Source organism: Delphinapterus leucas, chromosome 19, assembly GCF_059928025.1.
Source record: "Delphinapterus leucas isolate spDelLeu-1000000601 "Yukka" chromosome 19, BTC_Dleu_Yukka2, whole genome shotgun sequence".
Lineage (NCBI taxonomy): Eukaryota > Metazoa > Chordata > Mammalia > Artiodactyla > Monodontidae > Delphinapterus > Delphinapterus leucas.
In genome coordinates this window covers 65,265,532-65,279,630 of record NC_143147.1, presented here as the reverse complement: position 1 = coordinate 65,279,630, position 14,099 = coordinate 65,265,532, and the positions used below count along the sequence as shown (strand labels likewise).

Below are 14,099 nucleotides of genomic sequence, written 5' to 3'. Positions count from 1 at the left end.
GAAGGGGTTATTAATATTATTTACACCCTGGAGGCCACGTTAAGACGAGATGATTAAATATGTAAGACAGGGTCCTCAAGGAAAGCAGCTCCAGCAGACGAGTAGGGGAAAGATCCTGAAGGCGTCACACTGAGGAGTGAATGTTGGGTTAGAGGCACCAGTGACAGCATCTAACTTGGCTCTGTCCGTGCCAAGGGGATGCTGACGTGGAGAAGGCAGAGGACATAATCAAGACGGCAATCGTACGCGTGACCCCCCATCCCAGCCCTGACCGCACCATCCCACGGCCCCGACCCTGAGCTCCACCACCTCCTCTAACTTCTCCCCCATCCCTCCCGCTTCCACAGGCAATTAGCTCGAAAACTTTGACTTGTGAGATAGCTGACCATCAAGAGCTCCCCCGAGACACAGTTCCAGGATGGGAGCAAAATACGCCTCCCGGCTGCTTTGTTTCTTCTTGGGTAACAAAGTAGGAGAAAAACCATTCTAATATTTGTGTCTAGTTCCCAAAGGTCCCGATTTATCCTCTGAATGCCCAGAGGTCCTCAGCCTACATTTCAGATTGCTGTAGACCAGAGAAAGTTAGCGATGAGCTAAGAGGGCAGCAGCGAGACAGAAGATGTAAAAGGTCCAAAAAAACATTTTTTTAATGGACAGCCTTGAGCATCTTTATAAGCTGAATGAAGCAAATCAACGCAGGGGCTACTGTCGTAAAAGCAATAAAGGAAAAGCTAACTGTTGAGATAAGCTCCCTGAAGAGACCAGAATACAGCTGGAGAAATTAATGCTGCAGAAAGAGGGGGGCCTGACTTCCTCTGAAAGGAAGTAGGAGGAGGAGTGCAAAGTCAAAGCACATTTGTTGGCAAACAGGAAGGAAGCTGATGGAGTCCCTTCCCGGGAGGCTCTATTTTGCTCAGTAAAATAGGAGATGACGTCATCTGTTGAGAATGAAAATTCTAAAAGGCAAGGACGAGGCAGGAGGTGTGGGGAGACAGGTAAACATGTGGACTGGTCACCATGGGGAAACAGGCAAGGGAGCACACGTGGTGTGTGTTAAAGGCTCAGGAACTTCCACTCAAGGCTCATCCTTGGTTAGAGACCATGACCTTGACAGGGAGACCGCCTGCAGTGTCACGGGGTTATGGGCCAGCTCTCCGGCAACCAGGCCACTTCTCTGGTTGAAGAACCAAGAAGAGACCTGGAAGAAAAGAACCTCAGTGTGCATATACCACAATCACTGTGCCATACCCTTCCAATGTCTCCAGTTCCAGTCGACAAGGGAAATGTGGAAACATCAGGAAGTCTGGATGTCAGTGTTGCAAAGTTAAAATGCGCAGTTGCAAAAGGAAAAGAAATCCGTACGTAAAAGTCTGACTATCTGAGCCTTTCGTTCATGGAGGGGTTTTGTTTTTTCGCTTTTGTTGGCCAGGCAAGTCATTCCACTGGCGTTCGAGGGGCACCGTTGGATGAGTTTCTTCTTAAGTGGGAAAACTTGATTGATTCTTTCTTTGTGGATATTCTGCTGACCTCACGTCGGCTGTGCCCAGCCTTGAAAGCCTGTTGTCACCCCCACCCCATGTGTTAATCATGCAGATGTTCTGACATCTGGGGGATCCTGCCAATCCGGGCGACCTGGGGAACGACGGTCCCTCCCAGGACTAGCTAATTCCTAGACAGAGTAAACAACTTACCTGGGAGAAGAATGCCTCTTGGACACAGACCAACCATCACCTTATCAAACTCTCACACACCAGGCCAGGCACTGGACCACCAGGGACAGCTCCTAGAGCCCAGAGCTTACCGGAATTACTCAGTCAGTGCTAAGCTGTTTACCGTGCCTGCCTTGCTTTTCCCACGGAAACCCCGGTAAAGGCTCTGGCCTGGGCTTTCCCCTCCCTCCTGTCCTCTGTCTCCAGATGCCCCCACCATGCTTCTGCTGCGGCCCTGTGTGCCCTGACATGCCCCTTCCTCTTGGGGAATGTAGGTAAGAAATTCTTCTTTCCAGGTCATCACTCGGTCACCTCCGTATCAAAATCCCACGGGTCCAAATGAGACCCCCCACTCCCCACCCCACCTCCACTCTCTTCTCTCCAGCCATCACCCCTGGTCCGGCTCCCCGCACCTCTAACTCACATGCTAGCACCTTGCTAATCCTGGCAGTGGGTGGCAGCTGAGCCAGTCGGATGAGAAGCCACAAACCACAGGGCCCAGATGGTCCTGAGCACCACCAGCCTGGAGCAGCTCACACCGTGGCAGCTCCTAGATTCACACCTTTGTGACTGTTTTAACTGAAATGTCCCTGAATTCAGTTTTTTTTTTTAACAGTCTGCTAAGTAGACATTTTTTAAAAACCTCCACTTTTCTCTTTGCGCAAACAGAAACCAGCCACCTACACCCACGGAACCGTATGCTGAAGTCTAGTGCCGACGACAAAACACGTGTCCACGTGTCTGGACTTACCCAGGGATGCTCCAGTACACAGGGGAGATCTGGCCTTTTGATTTTCAAAAGGGGACTGTGCTGGGGGGGAGCCGCTCCATCCTTCAGAACAATGGGAATTTCTGCTCAGTGAGTGAGCCCTGGAGTTCACTGCATGTGACTGCTCCATTAATCTCAATATTCCATGGAATACTCCATGGAATACTCCATTAATCTCAATACTACATGGACTACTCCATTAATCTCAATACTACATGGAATACTCCATGGAATACTCCATTAATCTCAATACTACATGGAATACTCCATTAATCTCAATACTACATATAATACTACATGGAATACTCCATTAATCTCAATACTACATGGAATGCTCCATGGAATACTCCATTAATCTCAATACTCCATGGAATACTCCATGGAATACTCCATTAATCTCGATACTCCATGGAATACTCCATGGAATACTCCATTAATCTCAATACTCCATGGAATACTCCATTAATCTCAATATTACATGGAGTACTACATGGAATACTCCATTAATCTCAATACTACATGGAATACTCCATGGAATACTCCATTAATCTCAATACTACATGGAATACTCCATTAATCTCAATACTACATATAATACTACATGGAATACTCCATTAATCTCAATATTACATGGAATACTCCATTAATCTCGATACTACATAAATACTACATGGAATACTCCATTAATCTCAATACTACATGGAATACTCCATTAATCTCAATATTACATGGAATACTCCATGGAATACTCCATTAATCTCAATACTACATGGAATACTCCATGGAATACTCCATTAATCTCAATACTACATGGAATACTCCATTAGTCTCAATACTACATATAATACTACATGGAATACTCCATTAATCTCAATACTACACGGAATACTCCATGGAATACTCCATAATCTCAATACTACACGGAATACTCCATTAATCTCAATACTACATGGAATACTCCATTAATCTCAATACTACATGGAATACTACATGGAATACTCCATTAATCTCAATACTACATGGAATACTACATGGAATACTCGATTAATCTCAATACTACATGGAATACTACATGGAATACTCCATTAATCTCAATACTACATGGAATACTACATGGAATACTCGATTAATCTCAATACTACATATAATACTACATGGAATACTCCATTAATCTCAATACTACCTGGAATACTACATTAATCTCAATACTATATGTAATCTCCAAAACAGGGCATGCTGGAAGTCGTTCTCACAGTAGTGAAACGCACGCACATTACACGCGTGCGCACGCGCACACACACACACACACACACACACTGTGCACACACACAAACACCCAAACATAAAACAGGAGAGAAGAAAGACCTTAAAACACAATTCGATTGCCTCGAACATAAACATGACCATATGGCCCCAATTCTGGCCACACTGGCTAAGGCAGGCCTCCAGCCTCCTACAAGTAGTTCTGGGAGGCCTCAGGCCAGTCCCAGGAGCTCCGCCGAGGTCCCACTGCTATGCAGGCGGCAAGCACTGCATCTTCCTTTTCTTTCTTTCCTAGTCTTCTTCTGGGCCTCCTAACCTGGAGGCAGCCGTGTCCAGCTGTCATCACGGCGGCAGCTTAGCTGGGACCTACGGCCACTTCTCCAGGATGTCACTCCTCCTATTTCACAAGCCCTCCTTTCTCTGCTCTCTCTCTCCTTAGTACTTGGGCAGGAACCCAACAGTTGAAATTGAACCAGAGGCCGAGTTCAAAGGAGAAAGCCCAGCCTCCCCTTGGCCCCTGAGTCTGTCTTCCTGGGCCCACGTGTGGCTGGCTTCCCTTCTCCAAGAACGAACGCTGCCAGGAGGCTCCCACGTCCCATCTGCACCTTGACTCACGTCAAGCCCACCTGATCAATTTATCACACATGCCCAGACAGGGTGGCTTCCCGCTAGCAGACACAGCTTAAGCTCAAGCCAGGAGTATACACACGCCCCATACACACAGGGAGACTGCATCCTTAGTCAAGGTTGTGATGGAACTGTACACTTCTGAGAACTTCCACAAATTTAACAGGGGTAAGAGGAAGTTGGAAAGAGGAGGGGTGTAAACGTCATTATTGGCTAAGGGCTGCCCTCCCTAACCTCGGGGACCAGGTAAGAAGTGATCCTCCCCTTGGTAAAATGATACCCAAAGAGGCGAGCAGCGCCCCACCCCCACTGCGATGCCTCAACCACTGTAGGACACATGACGCTGCCGAGAGGAGCCGTGAGTGCTTGGCTGTACCCCACAGCCCACCGACTAAGGGTGCGCGAGCGTTAGCACTCTCTTCGCCACTTCCTGGGTTAAGCCCCCAAATGACTGTGCTTTGCCAGCGTTTACGAAGCACCTGCCAGGCGCCGAGCACGGGCTTTGGGCTGTGGATACGGAGGCAAGGAAGGCTGGATCCCTGCTCCCTGGAGTTGGCCCAACAGCAAAATGCTTCCACCTCGAATGAATTCGGAGAAGAACTGTGAGTGGGGAAGGAGGCTGGAGGCAAGAAGTGGGGAGTGACGGGGGACGGGGACGATGCCGGGCGTATGCGCGACAGCAAACTTCACTTCTCATCTCACTAGGGAGACGTCTGCATAAGCCAGAGGTGAGTTTGGGGGCACTGGAAAATCTGGGAAGGGGGAGAGGTTCTTAGAAAGAGGGAGGTGAAGCATTCCAAAATAAAATTTCGTTTGCCTTGCAACTTTGCCAGAGCCCCGGTGGTGTGCAGGCAATGCTGAAATCTGCCCGCTGCTCTTTATTGGGCTGGGTATAAAATGAAAGTGTGTATAAATCACCAAGACGTGAATCTGTGACACTAGGGTCCCACTGCGTCCTCTCTGGGAGACCAGGATTAACAAGTGAGGATTAATGAGTGGGTTGGGTCCTCCAGGAGACATTCTTGAGCCAGTCACGCTTTTCCCTGTCTCACCTATGACCACCACCTACCTACACTCGGAAGGTCTCTGACTGCGACTGGGGTTAGGTGCTGCAGGTGGCCCAGGAACGGGATAAAGCTAATGGGATCTGCAGACCTGGCTTCACCAGCTCCATCACCTGGCCGGCTACAGAAGAAAAAGAGCAGAGTGCAACTTCATGGGCCGAACTCACAAGATGCCCTGAGCTATTTGGGATATGTTTCTCCTAGAGGGACTCAGTATCCTTACCTACAACGCGAAAGCGTTAAGCCAGGAGGTGATTTCAAAGGTCCACTTAAACTCCAAATACCCCTGATTTGGTAGCCAATGGATCCCCCAAGAAAGACAGATACTGTATGATATCGCTTACAGGTGTAATCTAAAAAATAATACAAATGAACTTACTTACAAAAACAAAACAGGGCTTCCCTGGTGGCGCAGTGGTTGAGAGTCCGCCTGCCAATGCAGGGGACACGGGTTCATGCCCCAGTCCGGGAAGATCCCACATGTCGCGGAGCGGCTGGGCCCGTGAGCCATGGCCGCTGAGCCTGCGCGTCCGGAGCCTGTGCTCCGCAGCGGGAGAGGCCACAGCAGTGAGAGGCCCGCATACAGCAAAAAAAAAAAAAAACATTAACAGACTCACAGACATAGGAAACAAACTTAAAAAACAAAAAAGATCCCCCATCGGCACCATGGTCACACTCAGCTTTTACTTTCACACTGGTCATGCCCAGAAAATCCTATCTTTGGCTTCTATGGAGAACCTACTAGAAAATGCAGGGACCAGGGTAAATAAGGAAGCTTTAGTTGATCAACTGTGTGGTATGAATTCATATGAAGCAGGCGTCTGTTCCAGTCAGATCCCTTTCAGGTCTGTTACCAGAGCTCACAAATCTGTTTCTAGTCACGGGTTTGACTGCAGCTGTTCTGGAACGACCTGTGTGTAAATCACCACGTAGCTCTGCGGGTGTGGGGGTTGGCAGCATGTCAGGGCCAGGGTGACGTGAGCCTGGCACTCACCAGGGGCACAAAATTTAAGGGGGCAACAAAAACCTCAGGAACAAGACAGACAGTATTTTAATGCGCTGTTTTAAAAGATCAAAGTTGATGCAAAAAAGTCCGTGATGATTGCACAACGACGTGAGTATACTTAACACTACCGAACTGTACACCTAGAAATGGTTAAGAGTGCACACTTCATGATGCATTTTTTACATATCTCTTGCGAAGCAAGCCTACTGGAAACAATTTGTTTGTCCGAGAAAGTATTTCTCCTTCACTTTTGAGGGATAATTTTGCAGAGTAAAGAATTCCACGTTGGCATTTTCTTGTCCTCTCAACACTTTTAATATTTCATGCCACTCCCTTGTTTGCGTAGTTTCTGAAGAGCTGCTGTAATTCTCATCTCTGCCCCTCTTATAGGTAAGGTGTCTTTCATCCTCCTGGCTTCTCCCAGAATTTTTTCTTTGATTTTCTACAGTTTGAAAAGTATATGCCTATTAGGTAGAGTTTTTTGACATTTATCCTACTTAGTGTTCTCCGGTCTTCCTGGATCTGTGGCTCGGTGTCTGACTTTAACTTGGGGGAAACTGACAGTCATTATTGCTTGAAATATTTCTTCTGTTCCTTTCTTCCTTCTCCTTCGGGTATGCCCATTACATGTACGTTACACATTTTGTAGTTGTTCCACAGTTCTTGGATATTCTGTTCTGGGTTTTTTTTCCCTTCTTTTTTCTATTTGCTTTTCAGTTTGGGAGATTTCTATTGAGATATCCTTAGGCTCAGAGATTCTTTCTTCAGCCATCTACTCTACAAATAAGCCCATCAAAGGCATTCTTCATCTCTGTTTAGTGTTCTCTAAGCAGATTTCTAGCATTTCTTTTTGGTGCCTTCTTAGAAATTCTGTCTCTCTGCTTACCTTGCCCATCTGTTCTTGCATGCTGTCTGCTTTATCCATGAGCACCCTGAGCATATTAATCAGAGTTGTTTTAAATTCCTGGGCTGTTACTTCCAACATCTCTGCCATATCTGAATATACTTCTAACGCTCACTCTGTCTCCTAAAATGTGCTTTTTGCCTTTCAGTATGTCTTGTTATTTTTCTTAATAGCTAGACATGATGTACCAGGTAAACAGGACCTTGATAATGTGATGCTGAGGTATGGGGGAGGGGAAGGTCCTATAGTCCTATGATTAGGCCTCAGTCTTGGGGGAACCTGTGCCTCTGAACTGTGACCTTCACAAGTGTTTCCTCAGTCTTTTTCTTCCCCCTTAGGTGGGACAGGATGGCTAGAGTGGACTGGACTTGGGTATTTCCCTTCCGCCCCATCACTGAAGCTCTGAGTATATAGTTTGTCCAGAGGGCAGACTTTTTGTTCAAACACAGTGCTCTGGTGTATTTCAAAAGAGTTCCTTTTCCCATTCAGAAGCCCAGGAGGGTTCTTTTTCCCTGATATTTCCTGTGGGAACCCGGTTGAGCTCCTGGAGATAAAACACAAATGTGTGGGCCCCCCCATCACTGGTCCCCTCTCAGACTTGCTGCCTCCAGCAACTGGTCAATTACAGCTCAGATTTCCTACCAGGCACTAGTGCCTACCGGGGTGTCAGCCTGTGAGTGTCAGCTCTGGAAAGTGGTGATTCTTTGCATTCACCTGTTGGTCTCTCCAATGCGGGGGCAACAATTTGCCCTGTGACCTCACTTCCCTTACAGATCTAAGAAGATAGATCGCTTTTTTTGTTTCTTTAGCTTTTTACATGTTGTGAGGGTGAAATGGTGTCTTCTGAGCTTCTTATATGCCAGACCAGAGACCAGGGGTCATGTTACGAATGTTTTAACAGAACTTCCGTTAAAATATATATATTTTTAAAAATTATATTAAAAAATTAGTAAACATATAATTTTTTAAAAAAAATCAATGAAATTACAAAACCTATTTTTTAATTCATGATGAAAATGTCAACATTTTAAACAAAGACCGGATCTGACCCTGCAGTTACACAAGCCAGCCTCACTCACCTCCCCTAATCCCGACACTATGGAATCCTATCTGTATTTAACACTTTGGCATTCTGCTTATTATGGATTTTGCATTAATCTGTAATTTTAAAAACGTCGCGTTAAAATATTTTTAGCTCGATTACTACTGAGGGTTTGGGGGCTCACTTTAATTTTATGTTCAGGTGAGTGTCTCACCTGTCTCACCCTAATCCAAGCCCTGAGGTTCCCCGATCCATCAGGCGCTGATTCAGGACAATTCAGGAGAGAAGCAGCAATGACAGCAACACTCGCGGCTCTGCTGTGGGGCAAGCAGCCTTCAGGCACCCAGAATGCAAATTTACTCCAGGCCCTTCCTCCTTTCCTTCACCCCGTCTTCGTTGCTGCAGCAAAGGGCAAAGAACACTGGGCAGGCGCTCCGGGCTGTCATTTAATCCTCAACAAGCACAGATGGGAGTGCTGTTATCCCCATTCTACAGATGAGAACGCTAAGGGTCAGAGACACGGATCATCTCACCAAAGTCACACAGCACTGGGTGGGTGGGGCTAAAATGGGAACCCTGGTGTGCCCGACACTAACGGCCACCATCCTCGTGCTCCTTTACCCTTGCTCAGGAGCTGGTACATGGGCCACACTCTACCCCCACCCCAGCCGTGGCCAGAGCTCTGGTACTTGACAGAACTCCCAGAAAATGTGTAAGGGAAGAAATTCAGAGCACTGATCACAACTGGCCTCAGAAGAAGGGTAAAAGAGAAGGAAGAAAAGTCCCTCTCAACTAACCTTAACTTTCCCCCAATTCTACCCTTGTTGCGCCAATAACTTCAGTATTGATGACACACTTATAATCCAGCAACAGTCAGCCTGCAGAGCGCCACAAACCCAAAGAGAGAAGCGGCCAGCCTTATAAAGCAGGCTCAGACCCCAACTCATGCCTCCGAAGCTGGTTTCACAGAATACACCTCTCCGTGTTATCCATCCGGGCCTGCTACAAACTTCCCAATTTGCCACGGCAGACCCAGAAATGGAGGAGAAGAGAAGGAGAAGGTGCTGGAAGACAGCCTCTGCCCACTCTTACAAAAATGTTTTAAAAGGTATAGGATAGGAACTGGCAGGAAAGGGGTAAAGCTATTTCAGAAAAACAGAAACGAACAACCAAATGAACCATTTACTGTGATCATAAGGATGGGGAGACAGAAGTTTGCAGCCCACAGCGACACCGAGGGGAGCCTAGAGAAGCTTCAGTGACATACACGGAGCCCAGACAGCCCGGAAGTGGATCTTCCAGAAACGAAGAGAAGGGCAACAACTGACAGCCCCCACAGGAGGAGAAGTTCAGAGCCCTCTGACCGTGAGGACTCCACCTGGGGTAGAAACCAAGCTTCAAAGGGTGACTGGGCAGCGCAGCCGCTGGGGCTGCGTCTGTGACGCTTGGCTTTACCCCACTGCCCCACTGGGAACGCACGATCCGGCCGAAATTCATTTTCATAGAGCTCTGTTGACAAGGACAAATCTGGTCATGATGAATTTCAAGGACCTCTTGAAATGCTGTGTGGCTATAGATTTTCACAGTATTCAACGATGCTTGCGAGACATGGACCACAAGCCAGATCTTGGATTATTTTCCATTTTGGTAGAGGGAGTGACAGTAATAAATTTGGCCTGGATGGTAATTTCCTAAAGGTCTTACTAAAAAGGTTATAAACTTAACAATTTCTCTGCCCACCAAACACTGCCGGAACCTTTTAGACGTAAGTAGATGGGTATTCACCAGGGGAAAGTTCACCAGAGCCGGGGCAGAAACCAAAGCCAGGATGATTGTCTGAAAACTCAAGTCAGACCATGTTCGAACCCAACATGGCTTGTTGGACCCCTTAGCACCAAAGCCAAGCGTTGCTATGACGTAGGAGGCCCCCACTTCATCTCCCACCTCCCAGCTCCTCCTGCTTGGGCCACACCTCCCTCTTGGTTTCTTTGAACATGTCAAATGCATCCCACCTGAAGGCATTAGCACCGGCCGTCCCTTCCTCCTGGAAAGCTCCTCCCGCTACATACGGGCACGGTTTGGTCTTTCACCTCCTTCAGGTCTTTATATAAATATCACCTCTCAGGTGACACCCCCAACCCTGCCACCTAAGTTCACACCATCTCCATCCCACACACACGCACCCACCCACTTCCTATCCCCTCGCCTGCTTTGTTTCTTTCCTCCTAGCCGCCGACACCGTCTAACACAGAATGTATTTCACTCACTTGGAACTTCTTGTCTCCTCCACCAGAATGTCGGCTCTCTATGTCGTTTTCACCATCGGGTTCATTTGTAGTACCCAACTTCTGCTTCCTACTGCATAGCCCGGGGCCTAGAACACATCCGGGAGGCACAGGAAGGATCTGCTCATTGCGGGAAATGGATGACAAGATGAGAACGCAAGCCCAGCGCACTGCTCCCTCCCCCTGCCTGGACCAATGACTACGGAACTGTACTTCCTGAGAACCTGCCCCAGTGCTGGACTCGGGGGCGGGATGTGGGCAGTTGGGTGCTGAAGGCTAGCGCTCTTCCTTGGCGGGGTTGCCAAGTCAGATAAGAGGGAGGGTAAGGACAGGTGAATGAGACCCGCAGGGCAGCCACTTGTCGCAGGAAGACGTACATTTCCTAAAAAATTGAAAAAAAAAAAAAAAAAGAAAAGAGCTACAACTTGAACACGACTCGGTGAGCAAACTGGAGTGGAGGCAAAGGAAAAACAAAAGCAGCCACAATAACAGTAAGGCGCAAGAGCCTTACCTTTTCCCAAGGGGGGTGGTCTAGGGAAGAGCCCTGGGGTGTTCTAAGACACCCTGGAATTATACGCAGAATCCTGTGGGAATACGCATACTTCCGGAAAAAGATCGATATACTTTTCATCAGCTTCTCAAAGTGGCCGTTGACCAAAATAAAAACTTCCAGAAACACTAACTTACACTTGAATGTTTTCTGTAACTCGTTTTAGTCCCACAAACACCCATGGATTAAGTGCTGACTACCATACTTCACCAAATCTTAAGACACAACAATTTTAAGACACACTTTTATTTTAGATGGCATGTCAATTCCACTATGCCATTGGCTGTAAGACAAATACGAATTTCAGAGATGTTGAAAATGCAAAGAAGAGTGAGTCCTGGAATCTACAAATTACACCTGCATGTCAAGCACCGTGCTAGTCCCTTTACATATTTTACCTGAGTCCCAATGCAATAACATTATGATTCCTATCTTATAAGCGAGAATTCCAAGAACTCAAACCTAGGTTTGTCTGAGAAGCCTCCCACAGAAGCATCCCAACAGAGACGGCTCCCACTGCTGCAGATCTTAGCACGAGCGAGGAACCTCTCACAATCAAGTGCACTGGGAGACACAGAGAGGTCATTCTAGTTGCATATCAAATGACTGCAGAAGCACCCAGCTTGAATCGGAAGCCATGCTTCAAACAAACTTCCAAATGCCCAGAGGACAGTTTCACATTTATTAGTGTAAAGAGCATCTGCTCCTCCCTCAACTTCATAGCCTTCTCTCACTTCAATAAGCAACTATTTAAGTGGAATTTAATGATCCAGAACACACAGTGCACTGTACTGAAAAGTGGGATTCAGAAATAAAAGATGCACGATTCCTTGTCAATCTTAAAATGCATCCCCACTATCAAAGCTTTAACAAAAGAACGTCTCCAAAGGTTGGGGTGGGATAGTGCACGAGCACGTGTGTGTGCTATAGAGGGTGAGGAGAGAGAGGATGAGATGAAAACACCCACTACATTGGGTATCTTCACAAACAGGATTCAGCCTCTGAGATTTGAGAGCTGCTTGTTACAAGGCAAAGCTGATGCATACAGCCTGTTACACTCAGATACATGAAGTCAGCATGAAAACTCTCAGCAGCATACACTCTAATGTAAGGACTGTACCTGGAGTCACATGTGAGCCCTCAGGCTTTTAACTCTTCCTCTTTCCCGGGAAGGAGCCTTAGAGCACAATTGGCTCTATATATCGATACATTCTCCTTCAAATTTTGGGTCAATGCCATCATCTTTGTGAGTCACCTAACAGTGAAACTTACTAATAATGAAAACAACAATGCAAACCATGACTTTTTTTAAACCAGCCAGGCGGTAGATGACAAATTGTATCTCGAGCTTGTCCTCATCTCTCTTCTCCATGGCATTCTTCTGGTAGCCTCTCACTTAACCTCGATGGCTCCTGAGACCAGGAGGAGACCAGCTAAAGGCTCAGAGGCCAAATAGTCATGAGAAAATGTCCTAGACCACAGTACAGGGAATGGGTTTGCCTTGGGAAGCCCCCTGTTGGAAAGCAGCAGGGAAAAAATATAATTCAATAATTATCTTGAGTGTTTTGGAGGAAGAAAGTTACTCTGAGAATGTTGTTGTTGTTAAAGATCATGCCCAAACACACACACACAAAAGACTGCCTTTTTTTAAAAAAAACTTGGATTGTAGATCAACCCTCAGAAGCCTCCTAATAAACTTCCAAAAGTTTTCCAAATAACACCATCCTCCCAAGTTGACCGCTTCTGGGGAGCCCAAACTCATTTGTTCAGATGAGTTCTGCGGTGTTTGTTCACATGTCAGTTTTATTACTTTTTAATCTCCTGTTATTTTTTGACCCCAAAAGGGGATGCTGAGCACCTCGGCATAGAGCTCCGGGTCATGGTGGGTCCCAGTGGTTCTCTCTGCTGATCCAACTCCACAGGGACTCCCGGGGATCGGGCTGAAGTGAAGAGCAGACTGAAAGTTCAGGACGCCGCTCCACCACAAAGAACTGTCCCTCCACAAATGCCAATAACCCAACAGTCTGTGGTTTTCATCAGGTGCCCAGGTGGTCTCCTTCCCACAAAATGGTCTAGGCAGATGTTCTGAGAATGATGGGTTGTGGAGGGTCATCGTGTGAGGGTCCAAACAGGAAAGAGGCAAGTAGCTACTCCAGAGCATCTAGACAGACATCACGGCAACCTTAGAAAACACACCTGCCCCCTGATTTGGAGCCAACATTTCTATTCAACTAACCAAGCTCCCTGCAGAGGAGACACCTGCAGCCCCTGATGGCCATACCTGCCGCCACTTCTGCTCACCTGGGAGACTCTGCCTGGAAGCCTGTGCCCAAGCTCCCACTCAGGACCTCCAAGGTCTCAGACCAGAACCTGCTGGCCCAGATTTTCAGGTCCCATGAGCCCTTCCCCTAAAGGCCAGAGGGGGCAGAGGGGCCCTCTCCCCAGTGTTCTTGGTTGGCTGATGAGCGAGGAATTGTGGAGCAGGAAAGGGGTCTCAGCCCACACTTTCACACTGCACAGGAAGCCCCTCTATAACCTCCCTGACCATTGGTCACCTAGCTTGTACTTGAATCCTTCCAGTGACGGGGAGCTCAGTCCAGTCATGATTCCATGAGCCCATGTTACTATCACATCTACCACATATCCTGACTCTACCCTCCCCCTGCTCTTCACCACACACACACACACACACACACACACACACACACACACACACACACACACTCTCTCCTTCTCCATTCACCCCATGATTCTCTATAATTTTTCACATCAATCTTCTCGTACATTTTTCCTTAACCACACTGGTGCTCCTTTAACTTCTTTAGGGATTTCCTTTTCCTCTGAGAAACCTCCTCTTCCAGCTTAAGGACAATCTGCTCT

General features: G+C 47.3%; 1 protein-coding gene across 6 annotated transcripts in view; it reads right to left on the bottom strand.

Moving 5' to 3' along the window:
* The window catches only part of SLC39A11 (solute carrier family 39 member 11), a 447,715-nt gene that overhangs the window by 236,698 nt on the left and 196,918 nt on the right, over positions 1 to 14,099 (bottom strand). The gene's annotated exons all lie outside the window — the stretch shown is intronic.